Below are 15,568 nucleotides of genomic sequence, written 5' to 3'. Positions count from 1 at the left end.
GATAAGTGAAAAAATCTTTTTCCTGTATAAATCTACGTTATATGTGTGCAATATGGACTATAGATAGATAGATAATAAATTTATTTAATAAATTTGAATTTAAATGTATCTGTATTATTGTAAACATGTACAACATTTTTTGAAAAAAATACGAGCTGAGTTTCTTGTTAGTTCTTCTCATCTCGAAATCATTCCGAACTGACGGTATATTTTTGACATATCATAAGAGTCTGTAATAGACCTACATGAATAAAGATATATTGAATTTGAATTTGAATAAAAAGTAAATACACACGTAACTCCGCGGTATATAGCAGGTCGTTAATAACGAGAAAACGTCCACAGATTCTCGTTTATCTGGAGACTTAGTGCTCATTTAGCTCGGGATAGGTCGTTTTGTAGCGAGGGTGCGTGGCGTATCGACGCATTTACATATAACGTATATATACATATATGTATATGTAGGGTTAAGGACCTATTTATTTTTATATGTTCGACGACCTCCGATGCTCGTTGATTAAATATACATCGCGCTGAAAGACTATTTATATTATACTAGCTGTACTCGCGACTTCGTCCGCGTGGAATTTAACTTTATTTTTCTAAAATAAAAGTAGATTAAGTTATTCCTTATTACAGCAGTGTGACAATCTAGCAACAAATTGTGTATGTATATCCCAGCAGTATATTTACTACTAGTATCTTCAATGTAGGTTTATGGGTCAGATATATAAAATTTTAGTAGTCCCAACTCCGTGCATTTTTCAGACGTTGAAAGCCTTTGAAACATTGTTATTAAAATGTAAAATAAATATATAAGAAGAATAGAATAGTATAGAAATCATTTATTCAAATAAACTTACATTGAAGCACTTTTGAATAGTCATTACATTTTTTTAATCTACCGCTCATTTGGAAAGCTGTCTCATCACAAGAAGAACGAGCAAGATACTTGTGTGTTGCTCTTTTAAATAATTTTATTATTACTTTACATTTTAAGCTCAAGTGTGTGAATACAAACCACCAATTAGCAGTAATTCAATTAAATACTCAAATAGAAAAAATATTGAATATATAACCAACTGGTTAAACAATTAATAAGAGGAAATCAGTCATAGTGATTTGAGCAGACCGGTCCCTACAAGCAGCACCCGTTCACGAGTATGACGGATGAGCCAGCCATCACTGCGCTCGACCATATTTTAGGGAGTCCAATGACCCGGCCCACCACACCGCCACAAGTATATAATCCGCGAAGTAACTGGAATACTGTGATATTTATTATTTTATTGTGGTACTTTTATTATATTGTAAGATCAAAATTATCATGTAGCAAGCATGTAATTTTTTTTTAAACTTAAAAGAATTCTCATCTCCCCTCTTAAGGAGAGGAAATGGCAACTTACCCCCGGCAGAAGCACAGTCGGCCGGGGTTCAGGTCGACAGGGAGATTATTATTATTAAAAAAAAACTATATAAAATCCTTATATATAAAAATTACGTGTCACGTTGTTCATCCGCGATGGACTCCTGAACTACTGAACCGATTGCAAATTTGATTTGCACATTCTGTGCAATTTGATCCAACTTGAAAGATAGGATAGCTTACATCTCAATTTATAGTCGCAATATTAATTTATTTAAGAACCTTAGTTATGGCAACGCGGGACCGGGTCTGATAATATATGTATATATAAATATAAATTATACAATTTAAATTCTAATAAACACTTCCGCTGTATGGACTCGTTGCAGAAGTCTTACGAATTAATAAATTCATATATATGTTTTAATAACTTAAAAAAACTGTCATACTCGTGAACGGGTGCTGCTTGTGGGGACTTGTCTGTTCAGGTTGCGAACACTGATTAGATTTTTTGTTTTTTGCAATAGCATATGCATATGGTGGTCACTCTATTCTTCTGAATTTGAATTTTAATGACTGTGTATTATTGTAAACATGTACAACATTTATTTGAAAAGTATACGAGCTGAGTTTCTTGTCAGTTCTTCCCATCTCGAAATCATTCCGAACTGACGGTAGATTTGACATATCATAAGAGTCTGTAATAGACCTACATAAAATGAATATTTTTAATTTTGAATTTTCTGTAAGTTACGTTTAATGTGTATTGTGTTATATTTAAAATTGTCTATTTTTGTTTCAGGTAATTTATATTTATTTGCACCTTTGGTGGGACAGTGCTAGAGTCCATAATACATCTCAATATTCAAAGGTGACTGACGTAGTGATCTATCAATGCACAGCGCAAACCACTGGACGGATCGGGCTGAAATTTGGCATGCAGGTAGATGTTATGACGTAGGCATCTGCTAAGAAAGGATTTTGATTAATTCTACCCCCAAAGGGATAAAATAGGGTATGAAAGTTTATATGAAAGTTTGTTAATTTTAAACCGATCGGGCTGAGACTTTGCATGCATAAAGCTACTATGACGTAGGCATCCCCTAAGAAAGAATTTTGATAAATTCCACCCCTAAGGGGATAAATTAACGCGAGTGAAGTCGCGGGCGGCGGATCGGGCTGAAATTTGGCGTGGAGGTAGCGTTTCCAGGTTGAACCGCGTAGAGGTCAACCTGACACCATGTCATGTACCATGTACCAACATTGCTAGCAATGAAATCATTAATCCACATAAACCGCGGCAATAATCGGATATGCAGTACTAACCGCTAGACTATAGAAGTCGTCGAAATGTGCATCGAACGACATAACTGTCCCCTCCCGCCCCCTGTCGTTCACGGGGTAACTAACGAAGATTCATGGTTGTGAAGTGCCCTAATGAAATATCGAACCGGCACCCCTGATGTCGAAATGTCTTCCGTCTGTCAACACCACTGCTGAGGAACGTAAATAAGACATGTTTAATAATGATGGCGACTTATTTCTTACTTTGTTTTATTTGTTACTGGCTACTCGTCCCGGCTTCGTACGGGTGTACATGTATCTAAATATATAGAACTCAAAGGTGACTGACATAATGATCTATCAACGCACAGCCCAAACCACTAGACGGATCGGGCTGAAATTTGGCATGCAGGTAGATGTTATGACGTAGACATCCACTAAGAAAGGATTTTGATTAATTCTACCCCCAAGGGGATAAAATAGGGGATGAAAGTTTGTACGAAGCTTTGTCAATTTTAAACCGATCGGGCTGGGACTTTGCATGCATAAAGCTACTATGACGTAGGCATCCCCTAAGAAAGGATTTTGGTAAATTCCACCTCTAAGGGGACAAATTAACGCGAGCGAAGCCGCGGACAAAGTTATATATATAAACCTTCCTTTTGAATCGCTCTATTTACTAAAAAAACCGCTACGTAGTTTAAAATTTTTAAGCATACATAGGGACGGACAGACAGCGACAGTTTTGTTTTATACTATGTAATGATAATGAAGAAAAATGTTAAAAAAAATATTTACTTCCTTAAATTGCTTGCCCAAGTTTAGCGAACACTTAATACACTTTAAAAGCGACCCTTTCCATCTAATTTTAAAGCTCATAGTCCTTTGTTTATACATAATTATGCAATTTAAGTGCTAATGATCACTCCCACCTAATCTGTTCTCGAACGCTTCGAGCATAAACGGTTTTATGAGTCGTATTGCGATGGCCGTAAAGGCTGGAATTGCTTGGCGGCGTGCTGTTATGGCCGGATATTGACGGAGTAGGCAATTTTTAACTCGATGCATAATTTATCGGTATTGGAAAAAGGGAGTAAATACGCGTAAATGAGGTAAGGCACGTACGGTGGATATTGAATTTTGATCTGGTGCGGGACGGTTTTTTAGGGGTGCGGTGTTTTGATTTGTTTGTTACGGGTGTTTCCATCAGCAGTGAGTAAGTGTCAAAAATAAAAAATCAGGTCAAGAATGTCCGTGAAATTGGATTACTTTCAGCCTGAAAGAAACTGGAAATGTAACATCGAAATTTGAAGTTTTTATATTCATTTAATTACGTGACCGCGCGTTTGTAGGTAATTTTGATTTTTGTATGTTTGTTTTATACAATGTATGAACTCTAAACCGACTTAACTGTATTAAGACAAAAATAATAAATTTTGGGAAACCTACTTTACGATTTTGCTTTAAGGTCGAATTTCCAAAGATTGTATTAAATTTTTGAAAGTTGACTACGTTTTTTCTTTAAGTTTGTATAGTTAGTCTAAAGTTACAAACTAATACATGGTTGGATGTAGTGAGTGACATAGGCTCCACGAACAGTGCCGCAATATACACCTAGTCACAAATAAAATCGCTAATGGCCTTTAAAAAGTGTATAAAGTTAAATTGAATAATTTTTTACTAAAGATTGATCGACTGGTCCGGACACTTCCGGACACTTTCGGACGGTTCCGGACTGCCCCGGATGTCTCCCCTGCAGTTGACTGGCGCAATTTGTCCCCAGCTGAACTCACAATGTGATTAATTAACTCACAGCATCATGGCGGCTCTGTGTAGGATAGCCAACACTAGTTGTGATTTTTTCGGGATATAATGATTAAAATCGGGACGGAAAAATTGTATTCAAAAATTTTTAAGTGAAATTTCTATATAGACGGTGACTCAGTCGTCTGCTGGTCCCTATGGACCGCCGGGTACGGGCCTCGAGTATACGCTCTTTACCCGGGCGTACTGCTGGGGTGTGCCGCCCCAGCGTCGTTCGTTTAGCCGGCCGGACAGTAAAATAGACGGTGTGTATTAGGATTATTCGGTCACGAAAAAGCGTTACCGTCGCGTGGAGAGCTTGTGGCATCGGAGAGGGGACATGAGCCGCTTTTTTTCGGACTACTCTAATGCTGTTGTCCGCAGCTGGCCTTTACAGCTTCACCGGACGATAGGGGGTGAGTGCAGATGGCACTCCAAACCAAAGGAAGGACTTATGGAGCGGCTGAAGGCCAACTCCTGCCTGACGGATACGACTTTAGTCTGAGGGCACCACTAGGGGTTCGAACTTCGGCTCAGGCCGTCGTAATTTCGATCCCCGTTTGAATTGGACGGGGGATCGATCGGAGGGGCGCCCGAGGGCGTCGGTGTGGAGCGCCCGGGCGCGCGCAGGTGCCCTGGCGGTTACGACTTTAGTATGAGGGTACCGCACCGTAATTTTGATCCCCGTTTGAATTGAACGGGGAATCGATCGGAGGGTGAATATAATGATAAAAGCGGTGCTAAACCGCTAGACCACCATTACGATATCGTTGGGACACGGGACACAGGGACCAACTACGGGACGTCCAGATAAAATCGGAACAGTTGGTAACCCTACATCTTGTCTAATAATAAAACATGATTTCTTGACTAACAGATGGAGAAGAATGGAAACAATTTATTTATTTCTTTATTTTTGTGAGAATGATAAATTACCACACCTGATGGTAAGAGATTGCCATTAGCGAGAAATAAAAAAAAATACCCCACAAAGGGCGTGACACCTTAACTCCCTGCTCGCGGTTTCACCCCCGAGAAATTAATTATTAGGCTATGTGTTATTCTGATGTATAAGCTATGTTATTGTAAAGTTTCCATAAAAACCTTCAGTAGTTTTCGAGTGAGAAAGTAACAAACATCCATCCATTCTTCATACTCGTGAACGGGTGCTGCTTGTGTGGACTGGTCTGCTCTAATCACTATGACTTATTTTCTCTTATTAATTGTTTAACCAGTTGTTGTATATTCAATGTTTTTCTATTTTATTATTTCATTGAATTAGTGCTAATCGGTGGTTTGTATTCACACACTTAAACTTAAATTGTAAGTAAGGATAAATTATTTAAACGAGCAACACACAAGTTTCTTGCTTGTTCTTCTTGTGATGAAAGACCATTCCGAAAGAGCGGTAGATTAAAAAAAAATGTTATGACTATTCAAAAGTGCTTCAATGTAAGTTTATTTGAATAAATGATTTTCTATTCTATTCTATTCTTCTATCCATGGTACATAATAGGTGACCCATGCCATGTTGCCGACCCCTAAGAAACCTGAATATACCCTTCTTGAGAAACTCCATCGGGTGCACCATTTCATTATCATCCATGAAAGAAAAGGTGTCAATGAATGGTGAAATAAATGGTGGTATATTTAACAGTATTTATCCGTCATACTCGTGAACGAGTGCTGCTTGTAGGGACTGGTCTGCTTTTATCACTACGACTGATTTAATCTTATTGTATATTTATATTTGACCCAAAAAAATTTGTGATCGTTGGTAGTTTGTATTCACACGTTTCGACTTGTAAATGTGAACTTACAAGGATTGTTTAAAAGAGCAACACACAAGTTTCTTGCTCGTTCTTCTTGTGATGAGACAGCTTTCCAAACGAGCGGTAGATAAAAAAAATTGTTATGACTATTCAAAAGTGCTTAAATTAAGTTTAATTGAATAAATGATTTTCTATTCTATATTTAACAGTAGTGGAATGCAGACATTACTCCTTAAAGGTTCTTGTTCTAGAAAAATAAAAATGTCTGCTATATAACTAAATGATCTGCGACAATTCAGCGCACGTCGCGCGACAAACTCGAGCGACAATTGTCGCGTGCAATTACATCGGCGATTGCTCCCGTCTAGACAGCGGTAACTGTTCTATTAGCTTTATTTCAGCGGCTATTTGCAGCCGCTTACTTGGGATTACATCTTGAATGACTGCGACGCTGCAGGGATAAAATGAAGCTGAGTTCATCACAACATTTGATGAAAAACAACGTGAAAGTCAATTGTCTATGCTTTATTTCAGCGGTTACTTAGGAGTACATCTTGAAAGACTGCGACGCTGCAGGGATAAAATGAAGCGGAGTTCATCACAACATTTGATGAAAACCAACGTGAAAGTCAATTATCTATGCTTTATTTCAGCGGCTATTTGCAGCCGCTTACTTAGGAGTACATCTTGAAAGACTGCGACGCTGCAGGGATAAAATGAAGCTGAGTTCATCACAACATTTGATGAAAAACAACGTGAAAGTCAATTGTCTATGCTTTATTTCAGCGGCTATTTGCAGCCGCTTCCTTGGGAGTACATCTTGAAAGACTGCGACGCTGCAGGGATAAAATGAAGCTGAGTTCATCAGGATTTTCTGAAACACGACATTTGATGAAAAACAACGTGAAAGTCTCTTTATCTTAGTGAATCTTCATGAATTCTTAGATAATTTGTGATTTACTAATTCCATAATCAAGTGTTCGCCATTTTGCAATGATAATCTTCTTCTATATATATAAAAATGAATTGCTGTTCGTTAGTTTCGCTAAAACTCGAGAACGGCTGAACCGATTTGGCTAATTTTAGCCTTGAAACATTTGTGGAAGTCCAGGGAAGGTTTAAACGGTGATAAAATATGAAGAAATTGTAAATAGTATATTATTTTCCCATACAAACTGATGATACCCGTCAAACACGGTGCGTCCGGAAATTAATTGTGTAACTATACTGCAAAACAGCGTTGACATGGTTAATTTAGAGGAGGAATGGAGATCCCGGGGTCAGCTAGTGAGTAATAAAAAGGCGCGAAACATCGCGGAATTCGCGATATGGCGGCGCGAGAGGTCTTCCTAGTTCTCTTTGTTTACCTTCACATGCACACTCGCGTGGAAGCGCATTCGTGAATGAAAGCATGTATGTATAGAAGTACTAGGTCCAGGATTTGGTCTCGTATCCGCCAGACAGGAGTTGGCCTTCAGCCGCTTCATAGGTCCTATCGTTGGTTTGGAGTGTCATCTGCACTCGTCCCCATCGTTCGGTGAAGCTGTGCCAAAAGCTTTAGAATAGTTCGGAAAAATACGGTGTTTGGTCTGGCCCAGGATTTGGTCTCATATTCGCCAGACAGGAGTTGGCCTTCGGCCGCTTCATAAGTACTATCGTTGGTTTGGTGTGTCATCTGCACTCGCCCCCATCGTTCGGTGAAGCTGTGACAAAAGCTTTAGAATAGTTCGGAAAAATACGGTATTTGGTCTGGCCCAGGATTTGGTCTCGTATTCGCCAGACAGGAGTTGGCCTTCAGCCGCTTCATAGGTCCTATCGCGGAGTGTCAGCGTCACCCGTTCAGTTATTAGAAGTTCGAAGAAATTCAGTATTTGGCCCATCAATCCAAGTGCGATTTCTAAATACATATAATCTAAAATACAAACGTCGTCATTATCAAATAAAAGATTAGGGAATAACTCTCTCAGAACGTCCCTTACTGTATGAAAGTGTGTTGAAAACCACACAATTTGCGGCGGTGGCAGCATCCTCATCTCATCTCACGGTGCGGAAACGCAATGTGTCGCTCGCAGGAAATTGTCGCCCGCATGACCGTTTGACCCCATTCATCTGTCGGACTTTCAGATGTGGAAAGATCTAATGGACTATGCTATCGGCCCGGGTTCATATTTTATAGGACCTGTAATAGATAGTTAGATAAAAATCTTTATTTTTCAATTTTATCTATTTTATTATCCTGTAAAACTCCCGTCGGTGTTTGTCTGCACGTAGTTCGCTCTTATCTAAAAACAATACATGGCGAGGGGATTGTTAGTAATGTGGATAAATCTTCTTAATTGAATCTGTATATTGAACTAGACGGTAGGGAAAAATTACTACAAAACATTTTGACGTTCATAAGCCGCTAAAATGTTCTACATGAATAGTTTTTATTTGTATGTTTATTTGTTTTTATTTGTGTGTTTATATATATATATATATAGAAAACACCCAGACCGATACAAACAATCATATTCATGAATACAAATGTTTGTGCCGTGCGGGGAATATAACCCGCGACCACGGAAAGTAAGGCGGTGTGCTAAGCCGCTAGACCACCGAGGCGGTTAAATTTTGCTATTTCATCATCATCATCTGCTTCTTCCTTATCCTATTTATTTGGGGTCGGCGTAATATCTATATAACAGTCTGTATTCTCGCAAAATCTTAAAAATGTATTCATCGTCTATCACAATACAGTGTTTGTTGGAAGAAGAAATTGAGAAGATGAATAGTTGCTATGTTTAAGTTGTTATAATATTGAAACAAAATGATTAGAATTTACTGTACACTGAATTTAATAGTGACGTCACGGAATATTCGAAAAGAAGTGAAGAAATGTTTATAAAGTTCAACGAAACATCGGTGTGCGTGTTGTGTATTTTTATACTAGCTGTTCCCGCGACTTCGTTCCCGTGGAATTTAATTTTAGTTTTTTAAAAAAATATATTTTTTTTAAATGAAAGTAGCCTTAGTTACTCCTTATTACCGTACATCAGCTATCTGCCAAAAAAAGTCACGTCAAAATCGGTCCTGCCATATCAGAGATTAGCCGGAACAAACAGACAGATAGACAAAAATTGTAAAAAATGTTATTTTGGTGTATGTACCGTATTTATATTCCTATGCATGCAAAAAACTGTTATTACGATAAATAAACGTCTGTTTGTAATATTGTAGTAACAGTTATTTTCAATTTTATTTATATGTGTAGATGTATTATGTGGCTATTTACAATCGCAAACGGACAGTAATGATTTTTTTTTTTATGTTTTTTTAAGTTACTAATCAACGTAATTTTTTTAATTTAGGGTTGTCCAAGTCATGTGGTGGTAATAGCCCTAAGTTTTCTGCCCTCGGCGTAAAACCGCGAGATCGACAGGTATTTCAGTCACCTGCCCCTACGCCAGGGGAGCGGCCGGTAATTTAATAACATTCCACTGGCGCAAGTTTGTACGTCGTCACGTATTTGTGGTTATTTGCTATCGACTGCGTTTTAAAAGGCCTCCATGGTGTAGGGGGTTTAGCACACCGTCTTACTTCAGATGGTCACGGGTTCGATTCCTCTTTGTATTCATGAGTTTGATTGCTTGTTGTTTGTATTGATGTGGGTGTTTTGTATGTACGAGTATATTATGTATTAAACACATATTCCTGCACTAACGGTTTACACCAGTGGAGAATGATAAGATGAGTATGAGGCCAGGTCAGTTAGCACATCGTGACAAATTCACTAGGAATTTATCACGATGGTTTCCAGAAGGAACCGCGTGGAGGTCGACCTGACATGGTACATTGCTAGTAATGGAGACTAGTTTCTATTACTAACAAATCTCATCCGCATGTAAAAGCTTTTAATTATTTATATCAGTTGTTTAGTACTGCACACAAGCTCTGCTTAGCTAGCCACTAGATGGCGCTGTGTATATACAAACAGACAATATTGTCCTGGGATGTTATTGTTATTAGGTGGGTGTGCTGTTTGATTCTTTGTCAGTCCAGTTATACAAACGTTGAAACTGAAATTTAGAAAAGCCTTCTTTCGTTTCATCGGCAACTAAATATATTTTCCCGAGAACGTTGCGACGACTTTTGCGCATTCTGTCGCACCTCTTAGATCTATCTTTGTGCAGGATGTGGGCACAAAGGATAGGCCAATAGATGGGCCATAGTCTGGGATGGCGCTCCGCAGTCACAGACTTCCTTTGAAGCGACACCCCATTTTACCAAGTTGTACCTGCAGCGGCCCATCTGGGTTCGCAGTCTGCTAAGCGATTTCCAAGTGGGCCATTGCAGGTGCTTTGCGCTACCTGGGGGCAGGTGTTCGGCTGGTTGAATCCATAGCACTGACAATACTATCTAACTACACTAATAATGAGTGCGTAGAGATTTCTATGTTGATTATCGCATGCCTCTTACTTGTAATACTGTAATTATTTATACAAAAAAACATCTATCAAAAAGAGCAACACACAAGTTTCTTGCTCATTCTTCTTGTGATGAATCTGCATTCCGAATGAGTGGTAGAATCAAAATATGACTATTCAAAAGTGCTTGTAATGAGTTTATTTGAATAAAGATTATTTCTATTTCTATTTCTATTGAAATAGAATCGAGTGGTAGATAAAAAACAAATTGTTATGACTATTCAAAAGTGCTTAAATTAAGTTTATTTGAATAAATGATTTTCTATTCTATTCTATTCTATTGAATAAAGTCCAAAGGAGCAGGATGATTTAACTTCCATAAGTCTACTTTGGCTTTATGTGGGTCGTTGGTCAAAGCTCTTGTTCTTAAACTCTTCCTGTTTTTTAAGCGGACATCGAGAATAGAGTGGTTATGAAGTGGATGGCGGGAATCGGTTTCTGGTCTCATTTTTTCTATCTCGCACAGCATCTGTTGAGTAAAAACTATAACTAAGGCTTTTTTAATTTAAACACAAAAGTATTTTGTGCATTTCTACTTTAACAGTAAACCTCAGTAAGTTTCGTTTAAAATACGTAAGTACACTCAGACGTGCTCATGGCTACAAATGATTATATTGTGCGGGCATCGAACCCGCGACCATTTGAAGGTGACACAGTCTATTAAACTGTTGCAGTCGTCAAACGTCTCGACTCACATGTCATGATCATATAGTCTAATATCACAACAACAAATTCAAATTCAAAATATCTATATTCATGTAGGTCTATTACAGACTCTTATGATATGTCAAATCTACCGTCAGTGCGCAATGATTTCGAGATGAGAACTGACAAGAAACTCAGCTCGTATTCTTTTTCAAATTAACTTGTCCTAGATTACAGAACTAAATATTCATAAGAGTCTGTAATACATGATCTACATGATTAAATATATTTTGATTTGATTTGATTTGATAATAAAACCATAAATTGTCGAGTCATTTCTGTATATTAAATATTTTCTTTTCCAATGTTGACATATTATTCGACGTGGGAGGGTGTTGCGAACTATTTTTTTTGATGCCTTTTTTATTATCTATGTTTTTAATAACATTATATTGTTTTACACGTTTTTTTTATATTAGGACAATTCACACAGCGCCATCTAAACCCAAGTTAAGCTAGCTAAAGCTTGTGTCATGGACACTAGAGAACTGATACAAGTACATAGATATTTTTTTTCGTAAATACATATATATTATACATAGAGAACACCCAGACCGATACAGACAATCATATTTATTTTCATGAATACAAATATTTGTGCCGTGCGAGGAATCGAACCCATGACCATCGGACGTAAAGCGGTGTTATAGACCGCTAGACCACCAAGGTCATCTAATGTGACATAAGTCAATATATTCTGCGACTAAATCGGTGCCGTTGTCTTTGCTCGTCTCGTCTTGATCTCCTTCGTACACAGAGGGCTATTGTAAAACAATTTCAAATTTGTCAAAAAGACACATAAAGCTGTCAAATTCACCATCCCGCGTCGTTGCAAGCTTCCGTCCCGACGCGAGTCAGCCATTATTGGACCCTTGTCAATCAGAGGTACATTTGTGTCTATTTATTAGGGTCCTAATCTGATTTATAAAGGAGCGAGCGACCTCAGTAACTAGGTTAAAAGGTGAAATGTTCCTTGGCCGGAAACTGTTGTATTGTAGTCGACGGCCGCGGTGGCTCAGTGGTTTAACACGCCGATGGTCGTGGGTTCTATTCTCGTATGATTTGTATATCGGTTTAACACTTATTAGTGGGGGGGGGAGGGGATTGTTAGTAATGTGGTCTAATGCTCCCATTGTTGGCAATGTACCATGTCAGGTCGACCTCCACGCGGTTCCCCCGGGAAACCATCGTGATAAATTCTTGGTGAATTTGTCACGATGTGCTAACTGACCTGACCTCATGCTCATCTTATCATCCTCCACTGGTGCCCCGCCAGTGTATACCGTTAGCGCAGGCGGGTGCACCATTCCATTATTACCCATAAAAAAATAACACTTATTAGCGATCGTCGAACCCGCGTCCTCATAAGTGTTGTTTTTTTCGGTCTCGTATTTATTGTATTATTTATTTATTTAATTAACACAATATAAACTTACAGCTAATTGCCAACACGTTTATATTTTAAAACTATTTATACTGCTTAAAATTATACGATGATAAATATATTCTTATTTTAGTAATTATGGAAGGCTAGTATTTATATGATTTGTACTTGTGAGTATGGTTGATTGTATCTGTCTGAGTGTTTTCCCGTACATGTTGTTCCATCTTTATAAAAATATCAGAATAAATACAAATGTTTCAGGTACGTATATAAAGTGATTTGATGGTCTCGGTGGTCTACCGGTTTAGCGCACCGCCTTACTGCCGATAGTGGCGGTTCAATTCCTTGTATTCATGAGTATGATTGTTTGTATAATCTGCAAGTTTTCTATGTATAATATGTATATATTTACAAAAAAAAAAATCTATGTATATGTATCAGTTATCTAGTACCCATAACACAAGATTTCGTTAGCTTAACTTGGGTCTAGATGGCGCTGTGTGAATTGTCCTGAGATTATTATTATAAGAGTCTGTAATACATGAATAAAGATATTTTGAATTTGGAATTTCATATAATATATTTTATTAAACCTTTTGTTTAACAAACGTAAAGTTGTAAGTAGTGATATCCCTATAAAATTACCAATTTTTTTATAAACCATCCCTGCATCTCAGTGTCAAATGCTAAGTAACATTTATTATAAACGATTAAGTGATTACTAAGTTTTATTTACCTAAAATTAATTACATTAATACATACAATAAAAAAAAAAAGATAAAAAAAAAAGCACCTAAAAGTTAATTGCTATGATTGTCCCGTATCGTACCCGGCTTAAAGGTTCCCATAACGCTCGCAGCATTTCCACGTTGAATTGCTAGGGAATTTGGAATTGAATTTGAATACAAAGTCAAATCCATACTCGGTGTATATTTCAAATGCGCTTTGTGAAATTCGCACTGTCATCTTTACCCGCGCTCTACCGCACAGATATTGGCGGGCTTTGACGCCATGTTCCAATTCTATTTTCAAATATTTCAATTTCAAATTGAGAACAATACGCGGATTATACACCATTGTCACAGATAATAAAACTCTTTTTTTTTTAAACGAATATCATAAAAGCATAAACAATTCGTTTTTTTTAAGTAACTTGGGAATACAATTCCAAATTCAAAATATATTCATGTGGGTCTATTACAGACTCTTATAATAATAATAATAATAATCTTATAACGGTCTTATCCCAACCAGTTGCCATCTCCTCTCCATAAGAGGGGAGATGAGATTTTTTTTTTGAAGAGTAGAAATAATAATCTCAGGACAATTCGCACAGCGCCATCTAGACCCAAGTTAAGCTAACAAAAGCTTGTGTTATGACTACATAACTGATACATATACATAGATACTTCTTTTTTATAAATACATATATATTATACATAGAATACACCCAGACCGATACAAACAATCATACTCATGAATACAAATGTTTGTGCTTTGCGAGGAATCGAACCCGCGACCATCGGTCGTAAAGCGGTGTGCTAGACCGCTAGACCATCGTCGATGTGTGTCTTATGATACGTCAAATCTACCGGAAGTTCGGAATGATTTCGAGATAGAACTGAAAAGAAACTCAGCTCGTATACTTTTCAAATAAATGTTGTACATGTTTGCAATCATCATCATCATCATCATCATCGTCACAGCCCGGAAGACGTCCACTGCTGCACATAGGCCTCCCCCAAAGATGTTTACAATAATACTAATTATTTTTTAAATTCAAATTTGGGAGTATATAGTGACCACCAGCATATGCTATTGCAATTTGTCAAAAGGTGATAGTATAATCAGCGTCTGATATCGAAATAAATGCTGTAAATCGAATAATATTAGTGTAATTGTATTTTCCTTTCTGAAACAAAACTATTGACTATTCTAAGTAGAAAAACCTCAGTCCGCGTTCTTTTCAAATTACAAATGAATCTCAAACGGAGCGTTACTATGTCGTGATTGCAAAATGGCGGCCGGAAGTGGAGCAGCCGTACTGGGAGCGCAGGTTTTACAGTTCACCGCACAATAGACTATTTCAGGGATTTCTAAGCTTTGTTTTTTGACGACCTCGGTGGTCTAGCGGTCTAGCACACCGCTTTGCGACCGATGGTCGCGGGTTCGATTCCTCGCACGGCACAAACATTTGTATTCATGAGTATGATTGTTTGTATCGGTCTGGGTGTTTTCTATGTATAATATGTATGTATTTATGAAAAAAAAATCTATGTGTATGTATCAGTTATCTAGTACCCATAACACAAGCATTAGCTAGCTTAACTTGGGTCTGGATGGCGCTGTGTGAATTGTCCTGAGATTATTATTATTATTATTAAAGAGGTAATTTCTTAGTAGTAAAGGGAGGGAATTAGGATATCCGCAGAAGAACCAGAGTGACCGAAGAATTGTAACACTGAAGTGTCAATAGGGAGGGTACATAGCTTGTAGAACAGATAGCCGTTGGGGCAGTAAAGTCCTCGAGTGGCGACTGCGGACCGGAAGACGCAGCGTGGGAATACCTCCAGCAAGGTGGACCGACGATCTGGTCAAGATCGCTGGAAGGCGAAATAGGAAACACCCAGATCGATACAAACAATCGTACTCATGAATACAAATCTCTGTGACGTGCGAGGAATCGAACCCGCCACTATCAGAAATAAAGCGGTGTGGTAAACCGCTACACCTCGGCCGTCTAGTTTATTTGAATAAAGATTATTTCTATTTCTCATACGAAACCAAC

This window comes from Achroia grisella, unplaced genomic scaffold, assembly GCF_030625045.1.
Source record: "Achroia grisella isolate CSIRO2021 unplaced genomic scaffold, CSIRO_AGI_Agris_v1 utg1360, whole genome shotgun sequence".
NCBI classification, from domain to species: domain Eukaryota; kingdom Metazoa; phylum Arthropoda; class Insecta; order Lepidoptera; family Pyralidae; genus Achroia; species Achroia grisella.
The sequence above is the reverse complement of the archived record's forward strand: the minus strand, read 5'-3'. Positions refer to the sequence as shown.